Below are 14567 nucleotides of genomic sequence, written 5' to 3'. Positions count from 1 at the left end.
CCCAAAGCCACAGTGATCTCCTGATGATGTCTGGATTCGTCCCCACCCCTCATAAACAACTTCTCCGCATCAGTGGAGACAGACACAATCAAGGGGCAATAATGACGAAGATTCAGTGGCCTTCTGCACCACAACACCCACTCCCAGGATAAACACACAGCAGTTCCCTTCATCCGGGGCTTCGCTTCCTACTGTCTCAGTTACACAGTTCAAAAATATTAATGTCTGTCCTGACACTTTTGCGAGAACAGCCACATAATTCTCATGTCAGTAACTGTATTACTTATTGTTAATCTCTTCCTATGCCTAATGTAAAAACTACGCTTTATTACTATAGATTCCCAGGTACAGGTTTCAGGCATCTGCTGGGAGTTCTGAGGAGGAGGAGGGTTACCGGATCAGCTTCCTAACTCTGAACAGACAGTAAACCCAGAATTCCAGCAACATCCCCTATGTACCCTGCACATCTATGCAACTATAAAAGCACATGCCCAAGAGCCCTGGAAACGTGTACCATGCAGAATGACGGCTTCAATTTCATGTGATCAGCCACGCCTGAGAAGCAGCAAGCTGTGCTCTCCTCAGTACACAGGCGAGCGCTCCCTCAGCTGGACTTAGGAACCTGCTACTCTCCAATTACCCTTTGATATGGGGGCAGGGGATCCAGTAAACATAATGGACCTCTGTGCAAGCCACTGATATCTTAAATATATACTGTTTTCTATGAGAATTAAAATCTTTTACATCCCTCCAAAAGGCTTTTAGTAAGGCTGGAATAAAAGTCACTAACATCTCCCAGCTGTTGACACAAGGACAAAGACATAATAAAAACTAAAAAAAGAAAAAAACAAGGTGTTTTAAAGGGTTTGAAGGACACGAGAAAAGACACACATAGAACACTATTATGCGCCTCTCCCTGTGTGTTACGTTGTGTTGCCAGGAACAGCCCGTACACAATAACTGTGCAGTCATTTAATGCAGGTTTGAACAAGGGTAACAAGGTGCTCAAGTTTATTTAAAAGTTGGCCAATAAAAATAAAGAATCTTAGTAGAGGATGATGTAAGACTGTACTCAGTACAATACTGAATACAGACTAGACACACAGCAGAATTCTTGTGATAGCAAGGTTTAAAGTAAGAGCTAGTACAGGTATTGAACTTTTTAGGATTCATGTTAAGTCTTTGAATGTCATGTACCACTAGTGCAGACTATAAAGGCTTCTGAAAGCTTAGAGCTTGAAGTACAGATAGGCATTTTATAAAACACCGATTTCTTCATTTCTACTCCCTAGAGGGGGAACTTGCTTAATTAGGAAAGAATCTAGCTCCTAAGACTTAGGACAGTTCCAGGCAGTTTCCCATGTGGAGACTTTGTACTTTGGAAAGTTCTTTGTCAGTTTATGTGTGAGTTAGAACAAGAGCAAGGAGGTGCCCCACTCAGAACCATACAACCCCAGCCCCTACCCGAGCTCTGGAGAGAGGCCCACCCCCCAGTCCGTGGCAGACGATGTGGACCGGGCAGTGAGGGGGTCCACACCCCGGGGAAGGCCGGGGGGCAGGGTGCAGACAGTGCAGAGGCCTGCAGGCAGCGTCGCGGCCACTCCTGAGGCTCAGGCTGCGGGGCCAGCTCCTCCCCTCCACCCCGCCCTCCCAACGAATCACACAGCAGCTTCAAGTCACTTGCTCTGAGGCCCACCCAGTTTTCTCCTTATACCAATCCCTAAACGAGGCCACAACTGTCGGGGGCCAAGGCTCTGGAGAGTGTCCATGCCTCATCGGTGCCCAAATGCTGTGCTGTCCTTGCGGTCTCTTCGTCCTGCACAAAGCCCCAGGCCGAGCTCGCTGCGCGTAGTAGGAGGCACCCGGCAGATGTGTGCGGCTCCTGTTCTCAAGACTGCTCGGCAGCTCAGACCAAGCTAGCCGCGTTGGTGCACAAAGTGACCAACGAGCAGCAGCAAGGCCTGACCCACACAGGGAATCGGGCTTCCAAGGAAACACCACTTAGGTTTAAGCCCTTCCTACAGCGTGGGGCCAGGCAAAGGCACGGTACCCACCGCCCGGAAGCTGTGGCCTGCCCTCTCCAGAGCGTGCACCGTGTACCACCCAAGGCCCTAAGCTCTTCAGGTCTGGGATTCTGCCTTTGGTCCAGGACACCGTTTCCTCACACAGCAGAGTACTGACAAGCACCCTCAACTGGGAAGTGGTGTGGCACCATTTCCGTATAGACATGCTACCCAGACTTGGGGTGCCCGCTAGCCAGTGATGCTACCTAATTTTCAGTCCCCCAGAATTCCACAGGGAAGACCTGAATGCTAAGACCCAACAAGCAGCTGCATTTTAAACAGTGGAAAACTAAGTAAGAAACTGTAATCAAATGTAATAAAATTGGACAGGGCTCCAGATGTGGCTTGAGGCGGACTCAGGTTAGACCTATCTGTTATGGTTTGTGTCTGGATGTCCCCCTAAAGCCTCATGCAGTCACGGGGCGGGCTTTTAGTCCAATGCTGGGATTATGGGTGTGAGAGCTACACCCGCCCTGGGGCGGACAGTTTGCATATGGAAGAGAGAGAAAGAGGCTGTTTGCCACCCCTCCTCCCTTTTGCCCTTGTTGCTGCCTTCCTTCCCTGTTTTCTGCTGCCATGAACGTTTGCCCTCTGCCTTGGAGCCAGCCAAGTATGGACTGAAACCTTCACAAATTATAAGCTAAATAAACCTTTCCTTAAAAAAGCCAAAAAACAAAAAAAACCCTTTCCTTCCTTAATATTGGGTGTCAGGTATTTTGTCTCAGTAATGACAGAAAAGTAACCAAGACAATATCTATCCAGTAATGACAAATACAAATATCATAGTTGGGGGGGGAGAGTACAAAATGGGAACTGTAATATGCTTTTCTATCTTATGTACACATGGTGATCTTTATGTACAAATTGGTAGGTGCTGATATATTAAGTTGCCCTATGTCCTAAAAAGGAAGTGTTTTAGTTAAGTCTCAAGTTCTAGCAAACTCTTAAAACATTTCATGTATTTTGGGAGAACAAAATTTGCCCCTACCTCAAAATGTCAATTCAAGGGCTGGGGATTTAGCTCAGCGGCACAGTGCCTGCCTGGCAAGCGTGACGTCATGAGTTCGATTCCCGGTACCAGAAAAAAAAACAAAAAACAAAAAACCACCAAAAAAAAAAAAAGTCAATTCACACACCACAGAATCCACATGATACACTCTAAGGCAGTGGTGGAGAACCTATGGCATGACTGTTTTTAAGACAGAAGATATTAATGTATGAGTTGTTTTTCTAAACTAAAACGTCAGTGTTCAGGTTTGGTTTTTTGTTTGTCTGTTCTCATAAAGGAAAATGACATCCTTTATTAAAAAAATAAAAAAACAAAAAACCCATGCTGTCCCCTATGGTAGCCACTAGGCATGCATGGTTATTTAGATTTTAAGATAATTAACAAAAACAAAATAATTCAATTGTTACCAATGTGACATTTGTTGGGGCCATCAAGATAATTGAGGAACTTGAAATTTGAAACCTTAACGAAAACCTCAGTCACCCTCATAAAGGCTGCATGGGGCTCCCACTTAAGAATTTTACCTGGATTGTAACAGGTTTTGCCAACCGTTATGGCTTGTGCCTAGATGCCCTCCCAAGCCTCATTCAGACGAGGTGGTGGTGGGGCGGGGGTGTTTCAGCGCTGGCTGATGCTGCTGATGTGCGATGCTGGGACTGATTCATGGTGCAGTGCTAGGATCAAGGGCACCTGGATTAACAGTGTGAGTGCCACCCACCCTAAGTAGCCTGGATAGGATATAAGGGACAGAAAGAGCTGCCGTCATCCCTTGCTTGCTTTTGGTGTCCTCTGCCTGCCATTAACTGTTTCTCCTCTGCAATGCCCTCTGCCACGTACCACTCTGCCTTGGAGACAGCCTACTATGGACTGAAACCTCCACAAACTGTGAGCCAAATAAATTTTTCCTCTTTTAACTTTGGGTGTCAGGCATTTTGTCTCAGCAACGAGAAAAGCCGCTCTGTTGACACCAACAGAGAAATTCTAATTTGGAAGATTTAGACATGTCCGTTAAACTCATTCTCTGCCATATTTGACACCATGCTGAAGGGTGAAAAATCTTAAACCTCTGGACTGGGAGCTCAGACTCTGGCCCCTCCCTGCAGCCCTGGGAAGAGGTCAGCCCCGGTTGCACAGCTAGCCAGTGAAGTCAGCCCAGCAGTCTTGTAGAGGAATCATCCTGCATCTGCCTTTGCACAGGCCTCACTCACCAGCAAAAGCTCAGCTGGTGGGGCTGCAGCCATGCTGCTTAGCTAAGTTAGCACTTGTCCTGTGGACCGACAAGCTCACCAAGCATATTCAATAGTGCCGGTCTGAGCACACTGGCATTTCATTCAGAATTACCAGCCAGCTGGTAATAAAAAATGCTGAAGTTTACATCTATGGTTCTAAGGCATACTCATTTTCATGAAAAAAAAAAAAAAAAAAAATCTCTCCCTGCACTACCACCGTCCCTGTACTACCACCATTTCTTGCTCTATTCTTTTCTTCCTTTCCACCCTCTCGTTGGAGCCTATTAAAACCGCCCGAGGTTGGGGATTTAGCTCAGTGATAGAGTCCTCAGCACCAAAAAACTCCCCCAAAACAAACAAAAAACACAACAAATCGAAGTGTTCTGAGCTCCTTTCTTCCTCCCTACGTGGGTCGTTTCTATGACCAAACAGTAGGAAAGAACGTAGGCAACTGGATTGAATCTTGGCTACTTCTCAGTGCTTCCTGTGTTCTTTGGTAAAATAAGGCCAGAACTGACAATCCTAGGGCGCGTTACACCAAATCACACACGCAAGGAGCCTGACAGCAGGAACCACGGTGCCACACAAGGGTCAGTGGGTTTGGTTTAATTTATTTGCTCCAGGGCAGTGATACACTGAGGCAGAAACCCTTGTGTTTCAAAGGCTGGTTCCAAGTTCAGTGGGCCGTGGTGAGCTGTGATCAATACTATAAAATATCAGAAAATTTCTGAACTTTTTATATAAAAATCTGTAAAATTTTTAACAGTAGAATAAAATATCAGAATGTTTCTCATGGAAAGGAAAGTCTTATTTCAAAAAAATACTGTTTGCAAGGCCACTGCTCTAGGTGCTCTGGTCTTGGGCACAAAGGGAAGTTACCACTGTGGACACTGCCCGCCTACCCACAGGCTCGGGCTCCCCGCCCCGGGCAGACCAGACTCCTCTCCTCCCTCCCTGAGACTCTGCCTCGGCTTCTCCCCCGCACCAGGGCCCATCTTCTCAGCCTCCTCCTTGTCTACCCGCCTCACCACACTGCCCAGCCCAGCCTTCACCTGCTGCTCCCACAGTCCCTTCAGAGGGCTTCGGAGACGCTCCTGTCCCTCCGCCAAAGGACTTTCCTCCAACTTCGGACAGCACAGCTCGCTGCTCAAGTGCTACCTCTTCAGAGAAGCCTCCGCCGAGCCCGAGGTGGCACCCCTCCCTGGCTCCCTTGAGGGAGCCATCCACCCCGAACCAAAGGTAACAGCGCCTGCCCTGCCTGCACTGCCGGCTGAAAGGGGCTCAGGAAGGGGCTCGGGTGAGGCCTTGCTGGAAGGTTTGCTGTCTCAAACAGTTTTTATGCAGATGTGAGTGGGAATTTTTCTAAAATTAACTACATCCTCTTTTGCTACCCATAAGATGACATTAATACTTTCATTTTTTTTAGGGCTTTAGACTTCATTAGCAATTTCATTTTTTTAACTAGAAACAGAGCGAAGGAAGATCCTTGGGGCACATGGGGTGGCATCTACACATCTACAGTGTTATTTGCAGCTGCTCTTCCAGATCAGTCCCTCTTTCTTCCTCCTGATTTACTGAAGTTCATCCTGAGCTGACAGACTGGATAACCCAGCTACAAGACCTGTGTATAAAGCAGTGATCTGGGGCAGTGATCTTGGGAGCACACTGCCCCAACGCTGTGCCCAGAGGACGTGTGTTTACTTCCTAATTCTTGTGGTATTTGAGCAGCAGAGTCAACACATCACAACTCCCACCTCCCCCTTGCCCCAGGTCCAGCTCACGAGGACAGAGCCCTAGCAAAGTGTGCTCCGTAGTAACAAAGCTCCCAAGCACCTGGCCCGCTGCACAGGTCACCACTTAGAGAGGGGAGCTGAGGAAGCACATCCACAAGACCTCTTTGGATTTGTCCCAGGGTTGGTAATTCTCAGAGAATACACTCCGGGAGAGTGTTTTCCTGTTGTTAGCTTTCTAGCGTTTTCAGCAGGTCACTGCTGCAATCTAACTCTTTCAAGCACTTCAGAGCAGTGCCAGCCAGCTTTCACAGGTACTGCAAGACCTTTCCCATTCCTGACACCCTGGAAGCCCCAGCTCATGACTTCTGTGGCTAACCCAAACGCGCAAATCACAGCCCAGATTCTCAACAGCGTGCAGAAAACGGGTTATGGAGTTTCCTGTTACGGTTTTGTTTTCATTCTGTTAATTCAGCATTTAGCTCAGAAAGAAAAGGAGCTAACTGAAGCTAAAGAACCAAGATAAAATAATCTAGCAGGAAGAGAACAAAGACAACAATGGGTCTTCAGGAACATTCATGCAATTAGGAACATCTGTTTTGGGGGTTCTTTTGTAATCTTATTGTGGAAATCAGTTCAACTATCAAATCCTGGCTGTAACAAACACAAAACCCAAGAACACCTAAAGTCCTCTAGAGAGTACCCAACAGAGTAAAACCATGGCCACAGGAACTCTGAGAGCAGATCAATCCAGATAATCAAGTATCCTGGTTACCTACAAAGATATATGTTGGGGACCACTACAAAGTGGCTCTGAGCAGGATTTACTACTAACAAACTGGCTTTCCGGGTTTACTTGGGAGTTGTCCGCAGCTTAGGCACCTTGTCTAAAGATGGGCAGTTGACTCATAGTAAATAAATCTCTACGGGTCACTGCTCACCGCTGAGGCCTGCACTGGCCTGTGAAGCTGCGACACCTCAAGGACAAGAAGACTGCAGCTGAGGACGTTTCCCTCCAACCCCAATTAACCACAAAGAGACTGCAGATGCAGGCCCCACACTCCTACAATAAATACCAACCTAAAGATAAGGTAGTTCTCCTGCTTGACATAATTTACTACTCGGGAAAATTCTCCCAAGGTCCTGCGAGATTCCCGTGTTTTCTTGAGTATCCCCCTTTGTTTGAAAACCAAATAAATACAGGCCACCCAGAGAAGTCTCGGGTTAACTCAGAGAATACCGAAGCTTAAAGAAAGTTAGTCCCTCCTGGAGCCCTAAAATCACTTCCACTGTCTCATTTATTTTAGCCTTTGCTGTCCACTCACTTGGGAGATTGCAGGCCTGATCGATGGGTTTGATCAGGCCTGCAATAACTTAGGGTTACTTAATCTGGTTTTCAATAGATGTATCAAAAATACACCCTTCAGGCTGGGGGTATTGTTCAGCCAAGGAATGGTTGCCTAGCACATGCAAATCCTTGTGTTCTATACCAAGCAACGTAAATACCAGTAAGAAAAACAAACAAAAACTAAAACTTGGCAGAGTTGAGGCTTGTTACATGCTTCCTATCTTCTTACACAATGTCTGAGAAACAGGTTTAAGTGAAGATTCAGGGCCCCCATTCCAACGTACTCAACACACCACATTCAGCTGCACATACAACAGGGACAGGCACGTACTAGTGGCCACAGAAACACTACCTATATGACCACAAAGTACATGCATTCCCATCCAAGTCTATTTCTAAAAGTTATAATCAGGATTTCAAGGGCCATTTGAGCCATAAAAACATTTGTAAGTCCACACAAAGATCTGTAGACTAATGTTTAAAGAAATTTTATTTGTAAAGGAAAAAACACAAATGACCACTACACAAATGGTGAATAAACAAACTGTGGTATCTACAGAATGGAGTATTACTCAGCAATTAAAAGTAAACTGTTAATACACACCACAGGTAAATCTCCAAGACTTACGCCAAGTTAAAAAAAGTCGGACTAAATTGGATGTGGTGGTGGACACCTGTAGTCCCATCTACTTGGGAGACTGAGGCAGGAGAATCACTTGAACCCCCAAGAGTTTGAGGTCAGCCTGGGCAATAGAATGAAACCTTGTTTCTTTAAAAAACCAAAAATAAAACCAAAACTATATACTGCAAGATTTCCCAGATATAAAATCTAGGCGGTAGAAACTAAGCTATAATGATAGGAAACAGCGGTTGCCTGGGGTAGGGAAAGGGAGGAATTATAAAGAGGCAAAGGACATTTTTAGGACCAACAGATACATTCATTAGTACACCTATATCCAAATTTGTCAGGGGCTGCAGAGGTAGCATGAGGCCCTGGCTTAATCTCCAGGACCAAAAAATAAAACAGAACAAAAATCTCACCGAACTGGACACTTAAATACAGGTAGTTTATTATCTGTCCATTATATTCCAATAAAGCTGTTAAAATGTCAGAAAAAAGCTACTTTTGGTTTATATCATTAACACATAACAGAATACTCATTAGCAAGGTCACCAGGGTATGGCTCCTCCAATAACATCAGAGGTATCAGGAATGCCTCACACATGGTTTCCTAACTTCAACAATATATTCAGATGGCTGTGTGTGTTCAAAAACAAGTCTGATGTTACAGGCTCAATAGTACTACGATCTCTAGTCTCAGGGTAGGAGGTCTTTCCCAGATTTACGCTTCAAAGCGGAGCTACGGAGCTCCAGTAATAAATGTATTTGCTAATACTTCTTTCTCTCTCTTTCTTCTTTTTCCTTGTGATGCTACAGACTGGAGCTAAGGCCTCTTGTGACAGACAGGCAGGCTCTCTACCCCCAAGCTACAGCCCAGCCTGGCTGGTAGCTTTTCTAGAAAAGAAGGGATTCATTCACATGGAGAGACCAGGAAGATTTTTCTCAAGGGGCTGACTATGTGGTAGTAATAAACCATTCTTTTCTAACTCTATCACCCTCACTCACACTTTTTTTTTTTTGTCTTTTTGAGACAGGGTCTCACTATGCAGTTCAGGCTGGTCTTGAGCGCACTTTGTAGCTCGGGCTGGTCTCGAGCTCACTTTGTAGCCCATGCTGGTCTCGAACTCGCAATGATCCTCCTGCCTCTGCCTCCCGAGTGCTGGGATTACAAGCGTGCGCCACCACGCCTGGCTTCACTCACACTTTTAAACAGTTAAACCTCTGCTTATCCAGAATTATATAAAGACTTCTACAAACTGACCACTTACACCACCAAAATGCACATACACCTGCACGTTTCTCAACAGATTTCTTATCTTTCTTCCTTTGCTACACGCTTCTGCCTGAAATGCCTTTGCGTTTCATCACTTAACAATTTCTTTTTTTCTTCCCTCCTTTTCTTCTTTTTGCACCACACTGAGGACGGAACCTAGAGCCTTCCTCCCAAGTTACATCCCCAGCCCTTTCTAAATTCTGAGGCAGGTTCTCACTAAATTGCCTATGCTGGGATTAAATTTCTGACAGCCTCCTAGAGTGCTGGGGCTCCTAGAGTGTGTGACCTCACGTCCTTTAAGGCAGTTTCCCAAAGATGGCATCTAAAGAACCTAAAAGGTTCCTGTTACCCCACACACATAGCTGCCAAAAGACCCAAAGAACTTGGGGGTGTGATGCAAATGCTCTATGAATGTTTTGCAGTATATGCACAGAACACTGAAGTCACTGGACTGCACGTTTTAAAGAGACGCGTACTTAATTTTATATATAACATATTACTATTGTATGTAAGTTATAGTTTAATGAAATTAGTTTTAAAAAATCCATACAAAACTATTTAACACAAAAAGAACAGAAGAAAACAAAACATACACATACAAAGAAACAAAACGAGATGAAGACCAGAAGCAGTAGTCTATCTTACCTGCAAGGCAAGCTTAAAATCGAAGCATCAATTCTTGCTAGATACACAGGTCAGTTACCTAGTCTCCTAATTTTCAAAGGAGGAATCTTTTGGCTAAGAAGGAACTTTGTAAACAATCACCAGAAAGCTCCAACTACATCCAATTCCTTTTACTCTTGATTTCACCACTGTTTAAATTCAGGTCAATAATCCAGAGTGAAATAAAGTGGACACGTATGTTCAAATATTGCGTGGTTTTTCTGGTGTGAGAAACCAAAAGTGTAAATAAAGACCAAAATGTGTAATAGATATTGTGAAATAGGAAGAAAGTATTCAAATGGGAAGGGGAACTAGCGAGGAGAGAGGGGAAAAGGAAGGACAGGAAAAGGAAAAAAAAGAATAGACGGAAAAAATGGAAACAAAGGGTTCATGAATAAGGTGGGAAAGGAGGGTTGAGGGAGGGGAGGAAAGAATCAAGACACATCAGGTACAGGTACAAATTCCCCATGAATGTGATCATTATGCATACCTCAAATGAACCAATACAAGCCCGGCGTGGTGGCCCACGCCTGTAATCCCAGCACTTGGGAGGCTGAGGCAGAAGGATTGCTACGACTTTGAAGCCAGCCTGGGCTACAAAGTGAGCTCAAGGCCAACCTGAACTGCACAGCTAGACCCTGCCTCAAAAAGACCAAAAAAAAAAAAAAAGAAAAGAAAAAAAAAGTACCAATACAATTACTTAAAAAAATTCAGGTCCATAAATGCTACTGAATCAATGTCTAGTGACAGCTAAAAGAGAAAAAGGCAGTAATTTTGCTTTTTGCCCCCAAAGAGCACACAGTTACACACCAACCTACACAAGAAACCTGAGTCTTTATGGTGACTGTTAAAAATTAATTTGTGGTCAATATCTTATTCTAAGAAGCCAAATAATGACTTTTAATACAATTTAGATTTTGAAATGCAATTTAAAATTCCACTTAAAATTATCAAGGTAATGGAATATAATACATGACTAGTTAATTGGGGAAAAATGCTACATATATTCAATATTTCATAAAATGCGACGTACTGGGTATATTTAAATTTCCAAATAAACAGTTAAGCTATCATTTATCAATCCTAATTGCACATGTAAACCATGTCACTAAAGTTATCTAATTTAACCTCCATATAATACTATAAGGAAAGTATAACTGTCCCCATTTTATATCTGACAAAACTGAGGTTAAGAGAGGATAAGCAATTTATCCAGAGCTACTCAGAACTTTCAAGTAGACTGAGCTGATTATGTGTTTTGTTTATTCTAGATTTATAACCCAGGGCTGTACAATGAGAATGATGAGCTTACTTACTAGTAAGTTACACATCTTCTAAATAGTTAATTAAGCATTCTAGACCATAACACAGGCAAATCTGAAGTTCAGACTCAACTGACAAACCAGCCCCTGACAAATCCAACTTCAGCTTTGTTTTATCCATAGCTATTAAGATAATGCATTTCCTCTCAAAGTTCACATACACTTTTCTGCTAACTAGGGGACAATTTATCTTCTTGCCTTTGAGAAACATTGCACTGGGTTAAAAACCCAGAAAAATGTTTACTTTTAGGTGCTGTTGTTCTCTTACACCTCCACAACCTGCATAATCTGAACCTCAAAAGAGATCTGATGAAACATCAGCAGCATCACAAATAATTTGAAACCCATCAGTATAGTTAAGAAATGGTGCGGGAGTCACAGATTTCAATTCTGTGACACCTCCGTCACGAAGTACCTGGGAAAAGCTTAGAAACATCGGGTGATGCTCATCACCATGTCTGCATCAGGGCTTTTTCTCCTGGATCAGCCTCTCAATGTGCAAATGCATTAGAAACCAGACAGGGGTGGGGGGACTGGGAGGGGTGGCGGGTGTTTGCGATGACAGTGCCAAGCTTGCTTCTCTGCACTCCCAGCAGGCAGCAGAACACCTGGGAGTAACATCCCCCACCTCCACCTCCCCTGTACCAAGGCAAAACAAGGGATTTCTGGTGCCTGGGAGTCAGAACTTTTATTTCTCACACAAACACCACAGTAAGTGGTACCTATGGCTGGACCTGTCACGTTCAAGGCGAGGCAGACATCGGCGGGCTGACCTGGGAATCTACCTGCTTAGTGTAAGGTTCTCACAGCAAGTACTTTTTCCATTCCCCTGAAGCTAGGATACATAAGACTTTACCGCACAACCCATGTTACCACTGGGACTGACATCTCTGGGTCAGTTTCAGAGTTCACATATTCTGGTTTGACTTAATTGAAATATGCACACTATTCAAACATTATTCAAACTATAGAAGTTGGGATAAGACAAAGTCCAACCCTCTCACTTTCAAACCAGGAGACTGTGTGGCTCATGATCACACAGGTAGTTTGGCAGACCTTGGATCGGAACACAAACTGAACCCTAAATCCAGGGTTTTTCTGGGGTACACGTACAAACGCTGCCCCCCAGTCTGTAAGCCGGAGCGTTTCTAAAGCACACGCTCTCTTGCAACATACCCACAACCAGTTTTAAGGTTTGGGTGTTTAAACGGAGACTATGGCCTTGTAAGCACAACATCACTACTTGTTATCAGGCCCATACAGTCCAACACATCACGCCCAGCCCACTCCCTAGCCTAGAGCAGGCTTCCTTCAGCAATCTGCAGGGCCACCCACTCACCACACCCTTCTCACTTTTATCTGCTCCACCTGCTGCCCAGTTACTTCCCAAGCTTCTGCACTCAGACAAGCTGCCCTGCTGCCAGGCTGGCTAGGACAGTACTCAGTATATGTGACTGTGAGCTCCTCCTATGTGCAGCTGCTTGTGCCAACCTCCGGCTCCTGTCCACGAGGGTCGCCTCATCAAGGAAGCCCTCCATAGCACATGGGAGACTCTGGCTTTCAAGCTCTTCTAACTGTGAACCCCACTAAGAAACAGTTTACCTTCAACACACCCTCTTCAACTGTACTCTCAAATAACTCACACGTTTAATGTAACAGTCTTACTGTAACTGACATCGTCCACTCAATTCCATTTCATTTTCAAAAAGCCCTGGCTAACCAAGAGATTAGCCCTCCAATGTCAACTGCCGAGGTGTGGAACCATGTACATGTTCATCCATGGAACAATGGCTAGGGAATGTGGTACAGACAACCAATCGAATATGACTTGGCCTTAAAAGAAATCCTGCAGTGTGTGACTTGCATGAATTTTACCCCTAAATAAAATAACCTGTGACAGAAGGACAAATACTACATTCTTTCATCTCACTCACAGGAAGCATCTAACATATTTAAACTCCTAGGACCAGGGTGTAGGACGGTGGTGGCCGGGGCTAGGGTGCAGGGGAATGAGGAGTTACCAGTCAGTGAATATGAGGTCTTAATTACGCAAGATGAACGAATTCCACAGACATGTGTAACCCTGTTTCTGTAGTTAAGGGTCCTGCACTGCGCACTTCCAAACGCAGATCTCTCAGGAAGATCTTACCCACAACAAAAGGCCCTGTCGGAATCCTCTATATTTCTCAACCTGCTAACGGATCATGAATTGCAGTTTAAAAAATCACGTTCTACCCAACAAGCCAGGAAGGAGGCTGGAGCGGACAGAGGCGGCGGGGGGAGGGAGTGAAGGTCACAGCTGGGGATGCGGCGCCTCAACAAAGTGCATTCAGGAGCAAGGCGCTGGGCAGCGTCTCTAGCACCAAGGTGGCCGTCTCCCCACTAGCCGCTTCCCTCCAGTCAGGAGGCCCATTTCCAAGGGTCAGCATTTGACAGCAGGAACAGCAGCTCTAGCCCTGTATGCTGATCATGTCGGTAATCCAGCACTCTGGGGAGTGAAGGCAGGAAGGGAAAATCTCACCTTCTGTCCAGAGCCATAATGAAGCAGAATTTAACGCTGTAAATGAGCAGATTTTCTTCATCTAAGCTAACTTTTTACCTTCAACTTTCTGTGAACAGTAAACTCTGCACTCTGAAGGATGCTGATCTGACAGATGGTGGGGGACAAAGGGAGGTGTGAAGGAGAAAAGAATCTAAGGGGATGGTGAAGACAGATCAGAAAGTAGTAGAGGGGGGGGGGTAAAAGAAGCATCTCAAGTCAAGTTTTTAAAAACTCTTATTTGTAGCTTTGTATTTCATTTATGATACAATATTGGTAATGAATATGATACAATATGATACAATATTGGTAATGAATTTAAAGATGCAGTCTCAAAAGCACTAATGAAAGTTATCACAGGAGGGCTGCGATCTGTTCTCATGTGAGAACAGTGCGACCCCCTCTAAGTTCCCACTCTCAACACATCTGCCAAGTATCATCCTTTCAGGAAGCACCGTTACCTGTTTGAAGGGCTGGGCCCAATTTTTCCCCCTATGAAAGCAAAACACAAGAACTGTCACTCCTGCTACTTCCCTTGCTCTTTCGGGGCGGAGTCAAGCCTATGGCTATGAACCCTGTCTCCATGAAAGCCTGTGCAAGTGGAGACACAGTATCTTACTTCAAGGCTGACTCTCAGTTCCTTTACTGTGTTTATCCCGCAGCTGCAGGTCGGTTTAAACAGGTAGCTCTAGCTGTGTATGGTGATCATGCCCGTAGCCCAGCACTCTGCGGGGTGAAGGCAGGAAGTTGGAAGCCCAGTCTGGGGAAC

This window comes from Chinchilla lanigera, unplaced genomic scaffold (genome assembly GCF_000276665.1).
Source record: "Chinchilla lanigera isolate Chin_1 unplaced genomic scaffold, ChiLan1.0 scaffold00010, whole genome shotgun sequence".
Classification (NCBI taxonomy): Eukaryota; Metazoa; Chordata; class Mammalia; order Rodentia; family Chinchillidae; genus Chinchilla; species Chinchilla lanigera.
Note: the sequence above shows the minus strand (reverse complement) of the source record.